Source organism: Lissotriton helveticus, chromosome 12 (genome assembly GCF_964261635.1).
Source record: "Lissotriton helveticus chromosome 12, aLisHel1.1, whole genome shotgun sequence".
NCBI lineage: Eukaryota > Metazoa > Chordata > Amphibia > Caudata > Salamandridae > Lissotriton > Lissotriton helveticus.
The window spans coordinates 852,226,415-852,242,311 of record NC_136073.1 but is presented as its reverse complement, the minus strand read 5'-3'; the positions used below and the strand labels follow the sequence as shown (position 1 = coordinate 852,242,311).

The following is a 15,897-nucleotide window of genomic DNA, read 5'->3' as shown; positions in this document are numbered from 1 at the left end:
AGGGGTAAAGACAGGGAGATGACCGCCTGGTTGCCTTCTCTCCACAGGGCTGAATTAGCAGACATGCCACCTTTGTGAAAATGTACCTCTGGGGACTGAATATTTATTTATTATCCTCAGAAGGGTGTGGGACAGCAGTGTTGCCCTCTGCCCACTTTTACATAAAAAAGCTAGCATTTAATCTGATCCCTCCAGATATGAAGTGCCTGTCCCGTTCCAGGATCCTGTACCAATTCAACCAATACCCTGCTTCCGACACAGATAAACAGCCATGGTAACCTTTCCTTAATAGCAAGCAGTAGTTTCACGCTAGGAAATTGTAGGGTCAGGGAGGTGGTATCCACTTCCATTCAAAGTGAAAAGACAGTGATCTTCTTTGAGGGAAAAGTCTGAAATTCCAGTCATTTTTGTAGGCAAATACTCTTTTTTGAGAGGGAGACAGAAAAGTGTGGGAAGATGTCTGTAATCTGTACTACATATTCAGTTCAAATCTGTGCAGGTCTCAAATATTTCAAAGTATTTTATTAGTTACATCAATCCTATTCAACTCCTGAATCTAGTACTCATTTCTCTGCCATCACTGCTTAAATCTAGCTGCTCCCCGGTTTATTTTCCTCTCTCCCTTTATACACTCTTCCTCGTGCTTTAAATAAGACCTCCCCAAATTAACCCTCTAAAACACAGTGATCTCCTAGTCCTGTAATGTGATGTTTCTCTTGTAACCCTTCTTTATGTTTAGCTCTGTAATACGGCTGGATGGTCTATTGTATATATATTCATGGTTGTAATAGTTTGCCCCTGTGTTTTCTTTTTCCATTCTTCACAGTCATTCTCTTCCTCCTTTCCCTACCTTGGCTTTAGAGTGTTTCTCTTCTTTTTAATCCTCGCCTTCTCTCTCTCTCCTGTTCTGTTTTTCTTTCTCCTCGCCCCTTCATCACTGCCTTCCTAATGTACTTTTTCTCTCTTTTATACATTCCCATTCTCCCTTTTCCTTTGTTAGTCTTCCACTGTTCTCGTCCCAATATTCCTCTCCTTATCTGCAACCCTTGGTCTTTGTCCATGCTTTTCCACTAAGTCTTCTTTCCCATCACCCCTTTCCTTTACATTATTTTTCTTGACTCTGTTTTTACTTCTTTAGTTTTCTTTCCTGGTTTTCTATACCACTTCCTGTTATGGTTCCTAATTCTCCCTCTCCTCTCTTCTGAAGTGTTTGTTTATCCTTCCTTACCTTTTCTCTCTTGCCTCCTATTCCATTGATATCACTTCCTACCTTCATTCTTCTATTTCCTACTCAGTTTGAGTTCTCCATCTCACTTTCTTTCCTTCTATCCACTCCCATGCTTTTCGTGTTTTCACCCTTTCAATTCTTCCCTTCTTTCTCTTTTTTCAAACTCTCGTCTATCTCTCCAATATTTCTGTTTCATTCGTATTTCTCCTTCTCTCATTACTCCTGACCTGATCTCCTCTATTATTCCACTCTAGCCTTTACTCTCTCTTGCCATTCTTTCATGTCTGTTTCGACTTTCTCGCCTCCTCTCATTTCCTATTATTTCTATCCCTTCACTTTTCTTTCTTCCTCCTCTTTTTTTATTTCTTGCACTTCAGACTCCCATTTTTTTTTACTCTAGAGGTGTATTCACACTTCAAAATCAAACCATATTGTTTACAAAAAATGTATTCCATAGCTGTAAAGAAATTGATCACAACATTAACAAGCATTGGCATTGCCAATAGGTCTCGCTTGTGGGACCTTATAAGTATTTAGTTTTGCAGCACAATATCCTTGTTGCATAATCGGATATTGTGCTGCAAAACTAAATACTTATAAGGTCCCACAAGCGAGACCTATTGGCAATGCCAATGCTTGTTTCCCTTTGTCCCTGCTCAGCTCCTGGGGGCAGAGCCTTTCTCTGGGGTCAAGAATGTAATAGTGCAGGTTTTCCTCTCTCCAGGATATTGTGACTGTTTCATTGCCTTTAAATTGCCACAGAATGCTCTTCAGAGCAAAGTACAGTATTTTCTTTGTAGGCGAGCCAGAGATTGACTGATCCTTGGGGAATCCGCTGCCTCTAGCAATTTACCATACAACTTGGGAACATTTAATTTATTGGTGGCTGCAGAAGGATATCTGCACATACATATTTAGGACTCTCAAGTGAAAAGCATATGCGTTTACGAGGCTGGCTAAAAAAGAAGGTTTATCGTGAATGGTTCCTCCCCATACTTAACCCATGACCTTTGAAGACATTGGCAGCGGGGGAGGAGGGGAGGGGGAGTTACCGGTCTGGTGGTCAGGGCAACCGCCTTGCAGCCAGGACAGACTGCCAGTCTTTCATGTAAACGTATGCGTGGTACCCCGACGCCAGCCCTGATGGTGGGTAACTTATTCTCCTCGGATTCAGGATTGCTGGCGTGGAAAGTTTAAAAGATGCCACACCTCGTTTAGCAGCTGGCAAAGTGATCCAGTGAAGCTGCATTCGAGTGGGGATTTATGTCTGTAGTTCCCTCGTTTAATTACTAGACATACGGTGCCATGAGAATTGTTAGACTTGATCCTGGGAGTGTGCTGCTTCCGTTGACGTGAAAGAGAATGTGAACCAACACCTTAGAATGGAAGGTGGTAGGAAAGGCAAACAATCTGGTGCGTGGTGTGAGTGTGAGAGAGAGAGAGAGAGAGAGAGAGAGAGAGAGAAAAGAGAAATAGGGGAGCAGTGAGGGAGGGCGGGAAGCAGTGATAGAAAAGTATGGCACAGTAAAATAAAAAGCAAAATAAATTACAACTAAAATACAAATGAAAAGAGTGTAATTAAAATAACAAGAAAGACAATTTAAGTGATAAAAACGGAAACAAGTATAAAGAAAGGGTATGGAGAAGGAAGACAAAAGCAAAGATGTAAGATAAACAGACGGAAACCTAATGAAAAAAATTCGGCGTGAAAAGGCGAAATTATGAACATTAGAAAAGCACGTTTCTCACAATTCATTATTTTTCATTTATTGTGGAGTATTTTCACTTGTTCCTACACACCACCACAGCATAAGAAAGAAGTGCAAAGGAAGCACGGGGAGATGGCGCGCTTTGCATACGTTTACATGAAAGACTGGCAGTCTGGGAGTGGGGAGGGGGAGGAGAAATGCAAGGAAGGCTGTCGGCGTAAGTAGGGGAGGAGAAGCCGAGAAGCCGCAGAGCGCACGCTGGGCGAAGCCCTTTGATGTGCTGTGCGGCAAATGGAGGGAGGCTGATGCGTGTTCATGTTTGAACACGTGGTTCACATGAACTGCATGAAAACGCCAGCAAAAAGCTGGTGGTTTCACGAGAATTTTCGCCACTTGAATTCTCGCTCCGCTCGATGCGCATGCGCGCATCGATAGGTCGCGAGACCTAAAAAGGATAACTTGTTTTTATGAAGTGCTTCACACTTCGATCCTGCTATTGAAATGACATTAAATAAGAGGCTTGCCTTATCCAATTTAATCATTTTCAGTTTTCTAGAAGGATGAATCGTAGACTTTGCCTTACTTAGATTCACATTTGGTTCATGCAGAACACAAGCATTTGCCAGCCACCGCGGTTTAAATTTCTCAGACATCTTGGACATTGTGCCCATGCTAGGTTATCAAAATAGATCCATGAATTGCAAAAATTTGACCCGTCACTACACACAAAATTGAAATGATCAAAAAGTTGAAAATTAAAAAAGCAACATATGAATTCAGAAAAATTCTTGAAGTGTCCTCGCTAAATTTAAGACCAGAAGCAAGTTTGTGAATACATCCACATCGAATATAATGTAAAGAGCTAAAAAGAAGATGACATAATTCTATAATAACTCTCTACTCAACCCACAACAAATGGCACACCCTTGAATCACTAGGGAGACGTCAAAGTACAGTGATGACTCTTAACGTAAGCCGAGGCTAATAGTTTAGTGTATAAATAATCTCAAACACGCAGAATCTTCTAATAGGTCATACTATGTATGCTTCTACCAGAAAAGGCAAAGCAGTATTGATAATAACACACAGTTACAAAATGTGTCTGATGACTTTTTTGTGTTTCTTTTGAAACATGACTTGGGCCCTGGTTAGGATCCTGCCCGGTAAATATATATACCGCTGATGATGATACCATTAACACGTTTAGAAGGTGGGTGAGTGTTTCAAGAAATAACACTCTTTCTGCTGTTACTACCACACTCCAAAGCCTCCAGAGATATTTCCAGCGAGATGAGGGTACTGGCAGGTTGTCTACCATTATTACCACAGCATCTGCCAGTAATTTCAGCATTACCTATGAGAGAGCTGCCACTCCACCCTCTCCTATGACAGAGCCGTCACTCCACCCTCTCCTATGACAGAGCTGCCACTCCACCCTCTCCTGTGACAGAGCTGCCACTCCACCTTCTCCTGTGACAGAGCTGCCACTCCACCTTCTCCTGTGACAAGAGCTGCCACTCCACCTTCTCCTGTGACAAGAGCTGCCACTCCACCTTCTCCTGTGACAAGAGCTGCCACTCCACCTTCTCCTGTGACAAGAGCTGCCACTCCACCTTCTCCTGCGAGAGAGCTGCCACTCCACCTTCTCCTGCGAGAGAGCTGCCACTCCACCTTCTCCTGTGACAGAGCTGCCACTCCACCCTCTCTTGTCACAGAGCTGCCACTCCGCCCTCTTCTGTGACAGATCTGTATGTCTCCTCTCTGACTCAGCTGCCTCTCCAGCTGTCATGTGACAGAGCTGCTACTCCCTTTTCCTTAACAACACTGTCTCTCCCCCTCCTGTGACTCAGCTGCCTCTCCACTCTCTCCTGTGGCAGATCTGTCTTCCCTCCTCTTCCCTGTGACAGAGTGGTCTTCCCACCTCTCTCCTGTGACTCCGCTACCTCTCCACCCTCTCCTGTGACTCAGCTGCTTCTCTCCTCTCTCCTGTGGCAGAGCTGTCTTCCCATCTCTCTCCTGTGACTCAGCTGCCACTCTACCCTCTCCCCTGACTCAGCTACCCCTCCACCCTCTCCTGTGACTCAGCTGCCCCTCCACCCTCTCCTGTGACTCAGCTGCTCCTCTCCTCTCTCCTGTGGCAGAGCTGTCTTCCCACCTCTCTCCTGTGACTCAACTGCCACTCTACCCTCTCAGCTACCTCTCCAACCTCTCCTGTGACTCAGCTGCTTCTCTCCTGTGTCGGAGCTGTCTTCCCCCCTCTCTCCTGGGACTCAGCTGCCACTCTACCCTCTCCTGTGACTCAGCTGCCTCTCCAGTGACTCAGCTGTTTCTCTCCTCTCTCCTGTGGCAGAGCTCTCTCCTGTGGCAGAGCTGTCTTCCCGCCTCTCTCCTGTGACACAGCTGCCTCTCCACCCTCTCCTGTTACTCAGCTGCTTCTCTCACTCTCCTGTGGCAGATCTGTCTTCCCTCCTCTTCCCTGTGACAGAGTGGTCTTCCCACCTCTCTCCTGTGACTCCGCTACCTCTCCACCCTCTCCTGTGACTCAGCTGCTTCTCTCCTCTCTCCCGTGGCAGAGCTGTTTTCCCACCTCTCTCCTGTGACTCAGCTGCCACTCTACCCTCTCCTGTGACTCCGCTGCCTCTCCACCCGCTCCTATAACTCCGCTGCTTCTCTCCTCTGTCAGATCTCTCTTCCCACCTCTCTCCTGTGACAGAGCTGACTTCCCACCTCTCGCCTGTGACTCAGCTGCTTCTCTCCTTTCCTGTGTCAGAGCGCTCTTCCCACCTCTCTCCTGTGACTGCGCTGACTTCCCACCTCTCTCCTGTGACAGAGCTCTCTTCCCACCTCTCTCATGTGACACAGCTGCCTCTCCACCTCTCCTGTGACTCAGCTGCTTCTCTCCTTTCCTGTGTCAAAGCTCTCTTCCCACCTCTCTCCTGTGACTCAGCTGCCACTCTACCCTCTCCTGTGACTCCGCTGCCTCTCCTGTAAATGTGTGTATACTTGTAAAGCGGACTGCCGCCCCATCTCGGGGCATCCTGGCGCTGTATACCGCTGTGGAACCCTTCCTGGCTTTCCCTGTGAAATGCCCACTCCTGGGTACCCCCAAGTTGAAGCCAGGCATCCCAGAGCTGTTGGGGTTGTTGTGGAGATTAAGCAAGCTATTGCCCAGAGTTGCAGAGTGGGACCCATGGTTAGCGTATGTACCTCGGCGAGAATTATCGAGTCCGCGGACATTGAGCCCAAGACCCTGCCGCGTCGGGAATTGAACCCTGGTCCCGGGCCTGACCTCTGCTTCAGGGTCTGCCGCTTCTAACCAGTGAGCCACACTTCTCCACTAACTCAGCTACTTCTCTCCTCTCTCCTGTGTCAGAGCTCTCTTCCCACCTCTCTCCTGTGACACAGCTGCCTCTCCACCTCTCCTGTGACTCAGCTGCTTCTCTCCTTTCCTGTGTCAGAGCTCTCTTCCCACCTCTCTCCTGTGACAGAGCTGACTTCCCACCTCTCTCCTGTGACCCAGCTGCCTCTCCACCTCTCCCGTAATAGAACTTCTCCTTTCCCTCTGCTACGGTAGAGTTGCCTCTTCCCTCTCTCTTTTGACAGAGCAGTAGCTCCACCTGTCCTGTGACAGCTCTCTCTCCACCTCTTCTGTAACACAGCTGCCTCTCCCTCTCCCCTGTGACAGCCCTCTCTCTTGCCTCTCTCCTGTGGCACCGCTGCCTTTCTACCCGTCTCTCCTGTGACAGGGCTGTCTCTCCCATGTTTCATGTGACAGGCGGCCTGTCCTCCCTCCGTTGTGACACCTAAGACTGGTTCGAGCCAGTATGGGCCCCGGAGACTCACAGAAGTTTCAGGCCCACCCAGGATGTAAATCCAAGAATCCCCTCCTTGAAATGTTTGTGCTGGAGGCTTGTCAGGCTCCTCATGGGTTTTATGCCCAGGCAGAGCCCCAGAGCCCCCCTTTCTTTGGCTTTGGACACAGCTCCACACACCCTGCATGTGACACATCTGCTGCTCTTCCCCTCTCTTGGACATGGATGACTCTGGCCTCCCTGTGACACAGATGTCTATCTCTATTCAGACCGTAACCTCGCTCCCACTCCTCAGTGACACAACTGCCCCCCCCCCCCCCTGCTTCACACAGCTGCCTCTGCCCTGGGACCTCTCTCTGTGAAACCGCTGCCTCTGCCCTCTCCTCTGCCATAGTTTCCTCTGTCATCCTGTTTCGCCCTCTCTGTGACGCAGCTCCCTTTCCCCCTCCCTTGTGACACAGCTCCCTTTCCCCCTCCCTTGTGACACAGCTCCCTTTCCCCCTCCCTTGTGACACAGCTCCCTCTCCCCCTCCCTTGTGGCACAGCTCCCTTTCCCCCCTCCCTTGTGGCACAGCTCCCTTTCCCCCTCCCTTGTGACACAGCTCCCTTTCCCCCTCCCTTGTGACACAGCTCCCTTTCCCCCCTCCCTTGTGGCACAGCTCCCTTTCCCCCCTCCCTTGTGGCACAGCTCCCTTTCCTCCTCCCTTGTGGCACAGCTCCCTTTCCTCCTCCCTTGACACAGCTCCCTTTCCTCCTCCCTTGACACAGCTCCCTTTCCTCCTCCCTTGACACAGCTCCCTTTCCTCCTCCCTTGACACAGCTCCCTTTCCCCCTCCCTTGTGACACAGCTCCCTTTCCCCCTCCCTTGTGACACAGCTCCCTTTCCCCCTCCCTTGTGACACAGCTCCCTTTCCCCCTCCCTTGTGACACAGCTCCCTTTCCCCCTCCCTTGTGACACAGCTCCCTTTCCCACTCCCTTGTGACAGAGCTGCATTTCCCCCTCCCCTGTGGCACAGCTCCCTTTCCCCCTCCCTTGTGACACATGTACCCTTTCCCCCTCCCTTGTGACAGAGCTGCATTTCCCCCTCCCCTGTGGCACAGCTGCCTTTTCCCCTCCCTTGTGACACATGTACCCTTTCCCCTCCCTTGTGACACAGCTGTCTGTGCACTCAGCCCTGTGAAAGAGCTGTCTCCCTTGCCCTCCCTGCACAGCAGTCTCTGCCCACCCCAGTGGCACAGCTCTCTGTCGTCCCATGTGGACAGCAGCCTGTGCCCTCCCCCGTGGCACATCATCCTTCCCTTCCCCCGTCCTAATCTTGCCCCTCCTTTATGACCCCATCGCCTCCCTACCCTTCCTGGCGACATCACTCTCTTCCCTCAACCTGTGACGTGTCACTGCCCTCCTGCACACATGCCTCTGCCCTCCCCCGAGGCACTGCAGTGTTCCCCCTCCCAGTCTCACGCTCTCCCCTCCACTATGGCATCACAGCCTCTCCCCTTTCCTGGACCCATAGCTCGCTTCCCTCACCTGTGATACAGGTATCTCTGCCTTACCCAGTGGCACAGCAGCCTCCACCCCTCCACTGTGACAGATACACCTCTCTTTCCTGTTTCTCATATGCACCCTGGTCTGCGTGGGTGATGTTTGTTTTATAACACTCTGCCAGGGAGGAAGCACAGCTGGTATTGCCAGCCTGATTGCTGGCTGCTGATCCCAATGCTGTTCCACCCTGGCCTTCCTACTCCTCTGACAACAAAGAGCATGCATGCCATTGTGTGGCCTGGTTCAGGGAGCTGAAGAGGTGTCCTTCAGTGTGTGCTAACACTGCTCTGTGAAGCCTCACTGCTAGGCTTGGAGACAGGGGCACCGGAAGAGGAGACACCCTCCACATGGGCCTTGGGCAGGACCATTCCCCAGCTGCTCTACTTTCTCAGCACCGTTATGTATGTATGTATGTATTGCGACTTATATAGCGCACGTATCACCCGAAGGTATCAAGGCGCTTGCCTTGGGAACCCGTCCTGGCTTTTCCCTGTGAGATAACCCCTACTGGGTATCCCCAGGGTGAAAGCCAGGCATCCCGCAGCGGGTGGGCCGCCGTAGTGGAGATTGAGTAACTATTGCCCAGAGTTGCAGCGTAGGACCCCATGGTTAGAGAGGCACCGAGGCGAGATTTATTTTGCCCGCTGACATTGTTTCCGTACCCTGCCGCGTCGGGAATTGAACCCTGGTCCCAGGCCGACCTCTGCTTCTGGGTCTGCCGCCTCTAACCGGTGAGCCACACTTCTCCTTGTTAAAATGTGTAAAGCGCACGTACACCAGATTGTTTTCATGGCGCTACTCTAAGAGGTACCGGAGCCCTGGGTCTTATTTGTGGGCTTGTCTAAACAGCCAGGTATTGAGAAGCCTCCTGAATCTCAGGAGGTCGGTGCAGGATCGGATTTCGGAGGGGATGGAGTTCCAAAATCTTGTGGCTAGAATGGAAGACCTAGCGCAACCCAGATGCTTTAGTTTGAAGGAGGGCGTAGACAGAAGGTGCTTGTGGGCCGAGCGCAAGTTGCGCATAGGTAAGTGCCTCTGAATAAGGCAATTCACAAATGTAGGGCTCCTTCCGTTCAGAGATTTGAAGATGAGAACGCTTAGCCAAAAGAGGATGAATTCCAGCTGAACGACACCAGATACAAAAAACGTTTCCATTTGAGACTGTACGTCTTTATAGTAGCAGGTGCTTTTGCTTTGGCTAGTACCTCCTTACAATCTGCTGGAATGTTGAGGTGGGCGAACTCAAGGTATTCAGGCGCCAGGCCGCTAACTTCAGAGATGTCGGGTCCGGATGGTAAATCTGACCGTCCTGGATGGAGAGCAGGTCCGGAGTTGGACACGACTGGATTGGTTCGCATTCCGATAGGAGAAGGAGCTCGGGGAACCAATATTGGCGAGGCCATCTGGGGGCAATAAGAATCAGCCGACACGGTTCTTTCTTCATCTTCCGCAGGACTCTGGGAACTAACGGTATCGGTGGAAAAGCGTAGGCATATATTTGAGACCAGTTGATCAAAAACGCATTTCCCTGAGAGTCTTTGTGGGGATGCCAACTTGCAAAGAACCGGCATTTGCTGTTCTTCTTGGTCGCAAAGAGGTCTAGATCTGGATGACCCCACTGCCGAAAGATCTGATCCACCGTCTGCTGATGAAGTTCCCACTCGTGAGTGGACACTGTTGTCCTGCTGAGAGTGTTTGCAAGAACGTTCTCTGTTCCCGGTACATGAACCGCCAGAAGATTGATTCTGTGCCGTATTGCCCATGCCCATAGCTCCTGGGCTTCCTGAGACAAGAGAGCCGATCTTGTCCCTCCCTGTCCGTGCGAACCAATACAGTGGCTCCTTGAATGATTGCTCGAAATGATTTGAGGGCAAGGAAGATGGCTCTCAGCTCCAACAGATTGATGTGCCAACGTTTCTGTTGAGGGCTCCATTTGCCGCTGATTGTCAGTCCCTGAAGATGAGCTCCCCAGCCTTCGAGGGATGCGTCCGTGGTGATCGTAAAGTGTGGTGCATCCTGAAGCAACGCGCAGCCCTGTTGCAGATTCCTTCTTTGCATCCACCAGAGAAGGGAACCCCGCATGTGAGGGGTGATCTGGATGAGGTCCTCGAATGAACCAGAGACCTGCAGCCATTGTAAGCTGAGTTCTTCTTGAAGAGGCCTCATTCTGAGACGGCAATTCGGTATCAACAGAATGCAAGACGATCCCATCCCCAGAAAGAATTTGAACCTTCAGACTGAAACTGACTTTTTTGAAAGTAGATGTCGAGCCATGTCCTGTATTCTGACTTGTCTTTCGTCCGACACGAAGGCTTGGAGCAGCTGGGTGTCTAGGGTCGCTCCCAAGAAAGCTCGTCTTCGGGATGGTACCAACTGGGACTTGCTGACGTTGATGGAAAGTCCCAGAGATTGAAAGAGAGCTAGACACTGTTGTAAATGGTTGTTTGTGTCTGCGTAAGAACTGGCCTTGATAATGCAGTCGTCCAAATATGGAAATATTTGTATTCCCTCCAGCCGGAGGTGTGCTGCTACCGGAGCCAGGACCTTTGTAAAGACCCTGGGTGCCGAGCGTAGTCCAAAGGGAAGGACCTTGAATTGATAATCCATGCCAGCCTCTCTGAGTCACAGGAACTTTCTGTGTCGAGGTAAGATGGGGATGTGGAAATACGCATCTTGGAGATCCAAGGTGGCCATGTAGTCTCCAGCCGATAGGAGATTCTGTATTTCCTGTAGCGATGACATTCTGAACGTTAGCTTCTTCAGATATTTGTTTAGGGCACGGAGATCCAGAATTGGACACCATTCTCTGGACTTCTTCTTTATTAGAAGAAATCTGGAGTAGAATCCTGTTCCCCTCAGAGTTTGAGGAACATTCTCGATTGCTCCTTTCTTCAACATCAAATTGATTTGGGTAAACAGCTCCTTTAGATGAGCTGGAGGTGGTCCCCTTGGTGGAACGTTCGGAGGAAAGTGTTCGAATTCGAGGGCATGGCCCTTGGCCACAATGTCCAGGACCCACCTGTCCGATGTTATCGATGACCATTTTGAGTAGAATTTTGATATTTGTCCTCCAATTTTTGCATGAGTTTGGGACAGAAGCGGTGGCAGGTGATAAGGCTCATTGTCGTTTATCCTTTACGCGGTAGGCCGGTCTTCTCTTGTTCTGGGAATAATTCTTGTTTCATTGACCAAAGGATTGATAACTCTGTGTTTGATAGCGTTGATTCCCCTGCCTGTAAGAGGACTGTTGTGAACATCCGCCTCGGTTAGAGAACGATCCACGTCCTCTCGCTCCTCGAAAGGGCTGTTTACGAAATTGCAGGGTGCCCAAGGATTTAGCGGTTTCTGTATCCTTTTTCATTGTCTGCAGGGCTTCTTCCACTTGCAGACCAAATAGAAACTCTCCATCATAAGGCATAGCCAATACCTTTGTTTGCACTTCTTGACGGAGCGAAGTAAACAGCAGCACCTGCCAATTGCCTGAAGCCAGTTGAGGCCACATCAACAGCAGAATCAATAATCTCAGGCGAGATCCTTTCACCTTCCTGTAGGATCTTTTGCGCTTCAGACTTAGAAGGCTCTGGAAGTTGGTCTATGTATGGCGAGATATCTGACCACATTTGCCGGTCATATCTGCCCAGGATGGCCAATGAGTTAGCAGCTCGGACCGTGGTAGCTGCCATCGTTGAAACACGCTTGCCATTGGCATCCAGGCGCCTACCGTCTCTATCAGGTGGAGCCGCGATTGGAGATGAAAGGTTCCTAGATCTCTTTTGTGCAGCTTGAACGATTACTGAATCCAGTTTTGGTTGTCCTATAAGGCAAGCAGGGGACTTCTCCGGAGCCTAATACTTTTTATCAATCCTTGGCAGGACCGGAGGAATGGAAGCCGGGTTAGACATGACCTTAATCCCCTCCTTCCAGATGAAATCTATAATAAGTATAGACTTCGCTTGCTTCCTTGGCTGGTCTTTAAAATCATATAAGAAGCATTCCTGTTCTGTATGCTCCATATGAATGTGAAAGCGTTTCGTGGCCCGCTCCATTAAAAGGTGCAATCCACCCACGTCCACTGGAGGTGAATCTGAAGTAGCCGGTGGCGAAGGAGAAGGAGTTTGAACCTGGTAATCATCCCACTCCGACATCAATGACTCGTTATCGACTTCTCCTTCTTCTCTTTCTTCTTCGTCTGAAGAACGTTGTTTGTCCGGCTGATTGGATGATGCAGGTGGAGGAGACCTTGGAGGTCTACGGTCAGGCAAAGACGTCTCAACCACAGGTGTAGGAGGTACAGAGCCTGCTGACTCTGATGGCGGAAAACGCCTGTAATAGTCATCTAGCATGCATTGAAGGTTGGTGAGCAATGCTATTGGCACCGGAGCTGAAGGGACATTTGTCACAGTTGATGTCATTTGCTCAGGCGAATGCTGATCTTCTTGGTCGTCCTCTAGATATTTTATATTCAATTCGGAAGGACTTGTCGCTGTTCCAAATGTTTCATCAATAACCAAATCCTCCTCACTGTCCTCAGAATCCAGTAGCTTGTCTGGAACCTGTAGAGGTATTTTTTGCGGTGAAATATGTAGAGGAGATAAAGGTTCCAAGGTTGAACCACGTCTCTGAAGTAAAGACGGTTTTGGCGTCGACAGAAAAGCCGTAGACGGCGACCACACTTGCAAAGTGGTACAAGAAGATAGCTGTGGCGTCGACGGGGGTTTTACCAAAGGACTCGTCGACTTGGGTTTGGCGGTAGACGACAATGAGGTCGTCGTCGACGGTACAGTTATCGGCGTCGACAATAATGGCTCCGTCGACGGTGGTGTCTTCGTCGACGATGTTGTCTTCGTCGACGATGTTGGCTTCGTCGACGATGGTATCTTCGTCGACGTCTTCGTCGACGATGGTATCTTCGTCGACGTCTTCGTCGACGATGGTATCTTCGTCGACGTCTTCGTCGACGATGGTGTCTTCGTCGACGGTGTGGTAGTCGTCGACGATTCCGTCGACGGTGGCTTCTTCGTCGACGGGAGAACAAGCATCGACGGTGTCGTCGACGGGGATCTTCTTTTGTTTAGCCGTCGATGAGGCACCGACGATGGCAGAAGATGAAGACTCTGCCGTCGACGAGATAGGTCTAACAGTAACATAGACCATCGTCGGCGATGAAGACACCGTCAACATAATCATCTCAGGCTTAGGAGAGGAAAAAGTTACCGTTGACGTATCTTCGTCAACGAAGGAGTTGACGACAGCGGCGTCGACGACAGGGTCTGTTTCTGAGGCAAAGTCTTCTCAGAAGATGTTTGAGGTAACTTTTTTGTGAATTTTCTTGGGGGCGTAGATGAACCACTTTTCTCCTTAACAGGGGGAACAGCCTTAGATGTGGAAGGCCTCTCAGACCCCTTATCAGTTTCTTGCTTCCTCGCAACCTTAGCCCCAGGACAAGTTAAAACCTCATCAGCAGCTCTCTTCCTAGAGGCTGAAGTAGAACCAGAGGCAATACTGCCTACCTCAGAAGCAGGATAATCCGAATCCTTGAGCTTTTGTAGCCACAAAAGCAGACGGCCCTTTCTGTCCCTGAGGGTCTTCTGAGGGAAGGTCCTACAGATCTTGCAGCCCTTCACTTGATTTTCAGGATACAGGCAGTAAATGCACTTCTTGTGGCGGTCTTCTTTAAAAAGCCGGAGCTTACCACAAGAGTCACAAGGCCTGAATAAAGATTTCTTTGGTAGACATCTTAAAAACACTAGATTCCAGAAGGAAAATAGAGAAGTACTGAGCAGAGCTCAGGGAGACTCCCTTCACACGACGTGCGGTAGAAAATCTAAGAGCCTGAGCCTCTGGGGAGAACCTTTTGGAGGGTGCTGTCGCCTGATTGGCTGCAGTTTGGTCTATACAAAATGACTAGGGTAGTCATGAGTGTGGAAGTTTTTTCTCCTGTAGCTGGGCTACTTTACTTCCTGGTTGTGAATTACTGGTTTTTACTATGATATTATGGCATATTATTGCTATTTTATGTACCGTGGGACTCCCACTCCGACGACGGGGAATGATTCAGGCATGTGAATCTATGAAAGACACCCCTAGTACTGGAGAAATACCAGCTTTTACTCCAGTGCACTCCCCACCACTGAACACATGTAAATAAATGTAAATGTAAATGTAGACGTACTTGTAAAGCGCACTGATACTCCTGAGTGTCCTGGCACTGTACTCATACCGCTAGGGAACCCTTCCTGGTTTTTCCCCGTGAAATGTCCACTCCTGGGCATCCCCAGGGTGCAACCAGGCATCCCTAGCGCTGTAGGGGGCCGTTGTGGAGACTAAGCAAGCTATTGCCCAGAGTTGCAGCGTGGGACCCATGCTTAGAGTAGGCACCGAGGCGAGAAATCAGGTCCGAGGAATTATGAGCCCAAGATCCGCAGAGACCAGCCAAGGCAGGAATTGAACCCTGGTCCCGGGCCAGACCTCTGCATCAGGGTCTGCCGCTCTAACCATTGAGCCACACTTCTCCACTTCTCCTGACACACATCAGTGAACCAAGATACACTTGAGCGGACAAATGTATCAGTCTTACTTTCAAGCAAAATGTGGTAACAGGGAACAAAAAGTGTCTCACACACTTGGTCCGAGCTCCCAGAAGAGGAGAGTTCTCACCTTTGATTTCCTTTTCCGTGTAGCCTTCTCCACACCCCAAGGGATTCCCCTACCTTCAGACCAATGTCTCTTCTCCAAACACCAGTGAGTAGCAGAGGGGTCACTCACCAACTTCACAACTGTGTGGCAACCAGAGGTGTATTCCATGTCTGTGAGTCCAGGCTCAGTCCTGCCAGAGTTATGGAATCCATCTTATGAGATCTCAAGGAGACTTACCTCCGTAGATGAGAACTAGTCTGAGGTCTTGATGGGGCCAGACCAGCCAGGTGCGCTTGACACCGCAGCCACCAAATGCTGCTACCACAGTTGCATTAATGGACAAGAATCCAAGAAGCAATCTTAGAATGGATTAAGGACATTGTCATGAACCAAAGCCCAGAGTGACAAAACAGTGCATACCCAAGGCTGACCTCATGGGGGGCCCAGGTTTGAAAACCTAGATAGAATGAACCAAGTAACAGAGGAAGGACACCCTTTATTGCAAGATGTTTGTTTGTGTACATCTAGCTTTGTGGTCTGTTGAGTACCGTACTGTACGGGACACATTCACAAAGAAGTAGTAAGTTTCACGGTGCCTGCGCTTATGCCTACCAAATACAGAGATGTATTACTCTTTACTTGATTCACAGAGTGCCCAGTTTTAGGTGTAAGGAATTTGAGAAATTTGAATAATTGAGAGATTTATATGCATCTGTTAATACATCTTAGACATCTTTGGCCTCCTGCTACTAGAGAGTCAGAAGAAGAAATACATCTTCGAGTTGGTTCTTAATGTGGTACGTGAAGGCCCCGGGCAATGCAGTATTAAGGAAGACCAAAAGCAAAATAAACTTTATTAGAACAGTGGACTTTGGAATCTCCAGTTAAGAAAATGGAATAGCAGAGGTCTAATAACTACTAGTATAGACCACCTGCTCCAACATTCCATGGTTGTCTTTCTGTTTCTCC

The 15,897-nt window shown here is 49.3% G+C and overlaps 2 protein-coding genes across 6 annotated transcripts in view; one reads left to right on the top strand and one right to left on the bottom strand.

Moving 5' to 3' along the window:
• The window catches only part of CREB3L3 (cAMP responsive element binding protein 3 like 3), a 448,824-nt gene that overhangs the window by 364,208 nt on the left and 68,719 nt on the right, over positions 1 to 15,897 (bottom strand). The gene's annotated exons all lie outside the window — the stretch shown is intronic.
• ZBTB7A (zinc finger and BTB domain containing 7A) overlaps positions 1 to 15,897 on the top strand; it is a 139,816-nt gene that overhangs the window by 80,417 nt on the left and 43,502 nt on the right. The gene's annotated exons all lie outside the window — the stretch shown is intronic.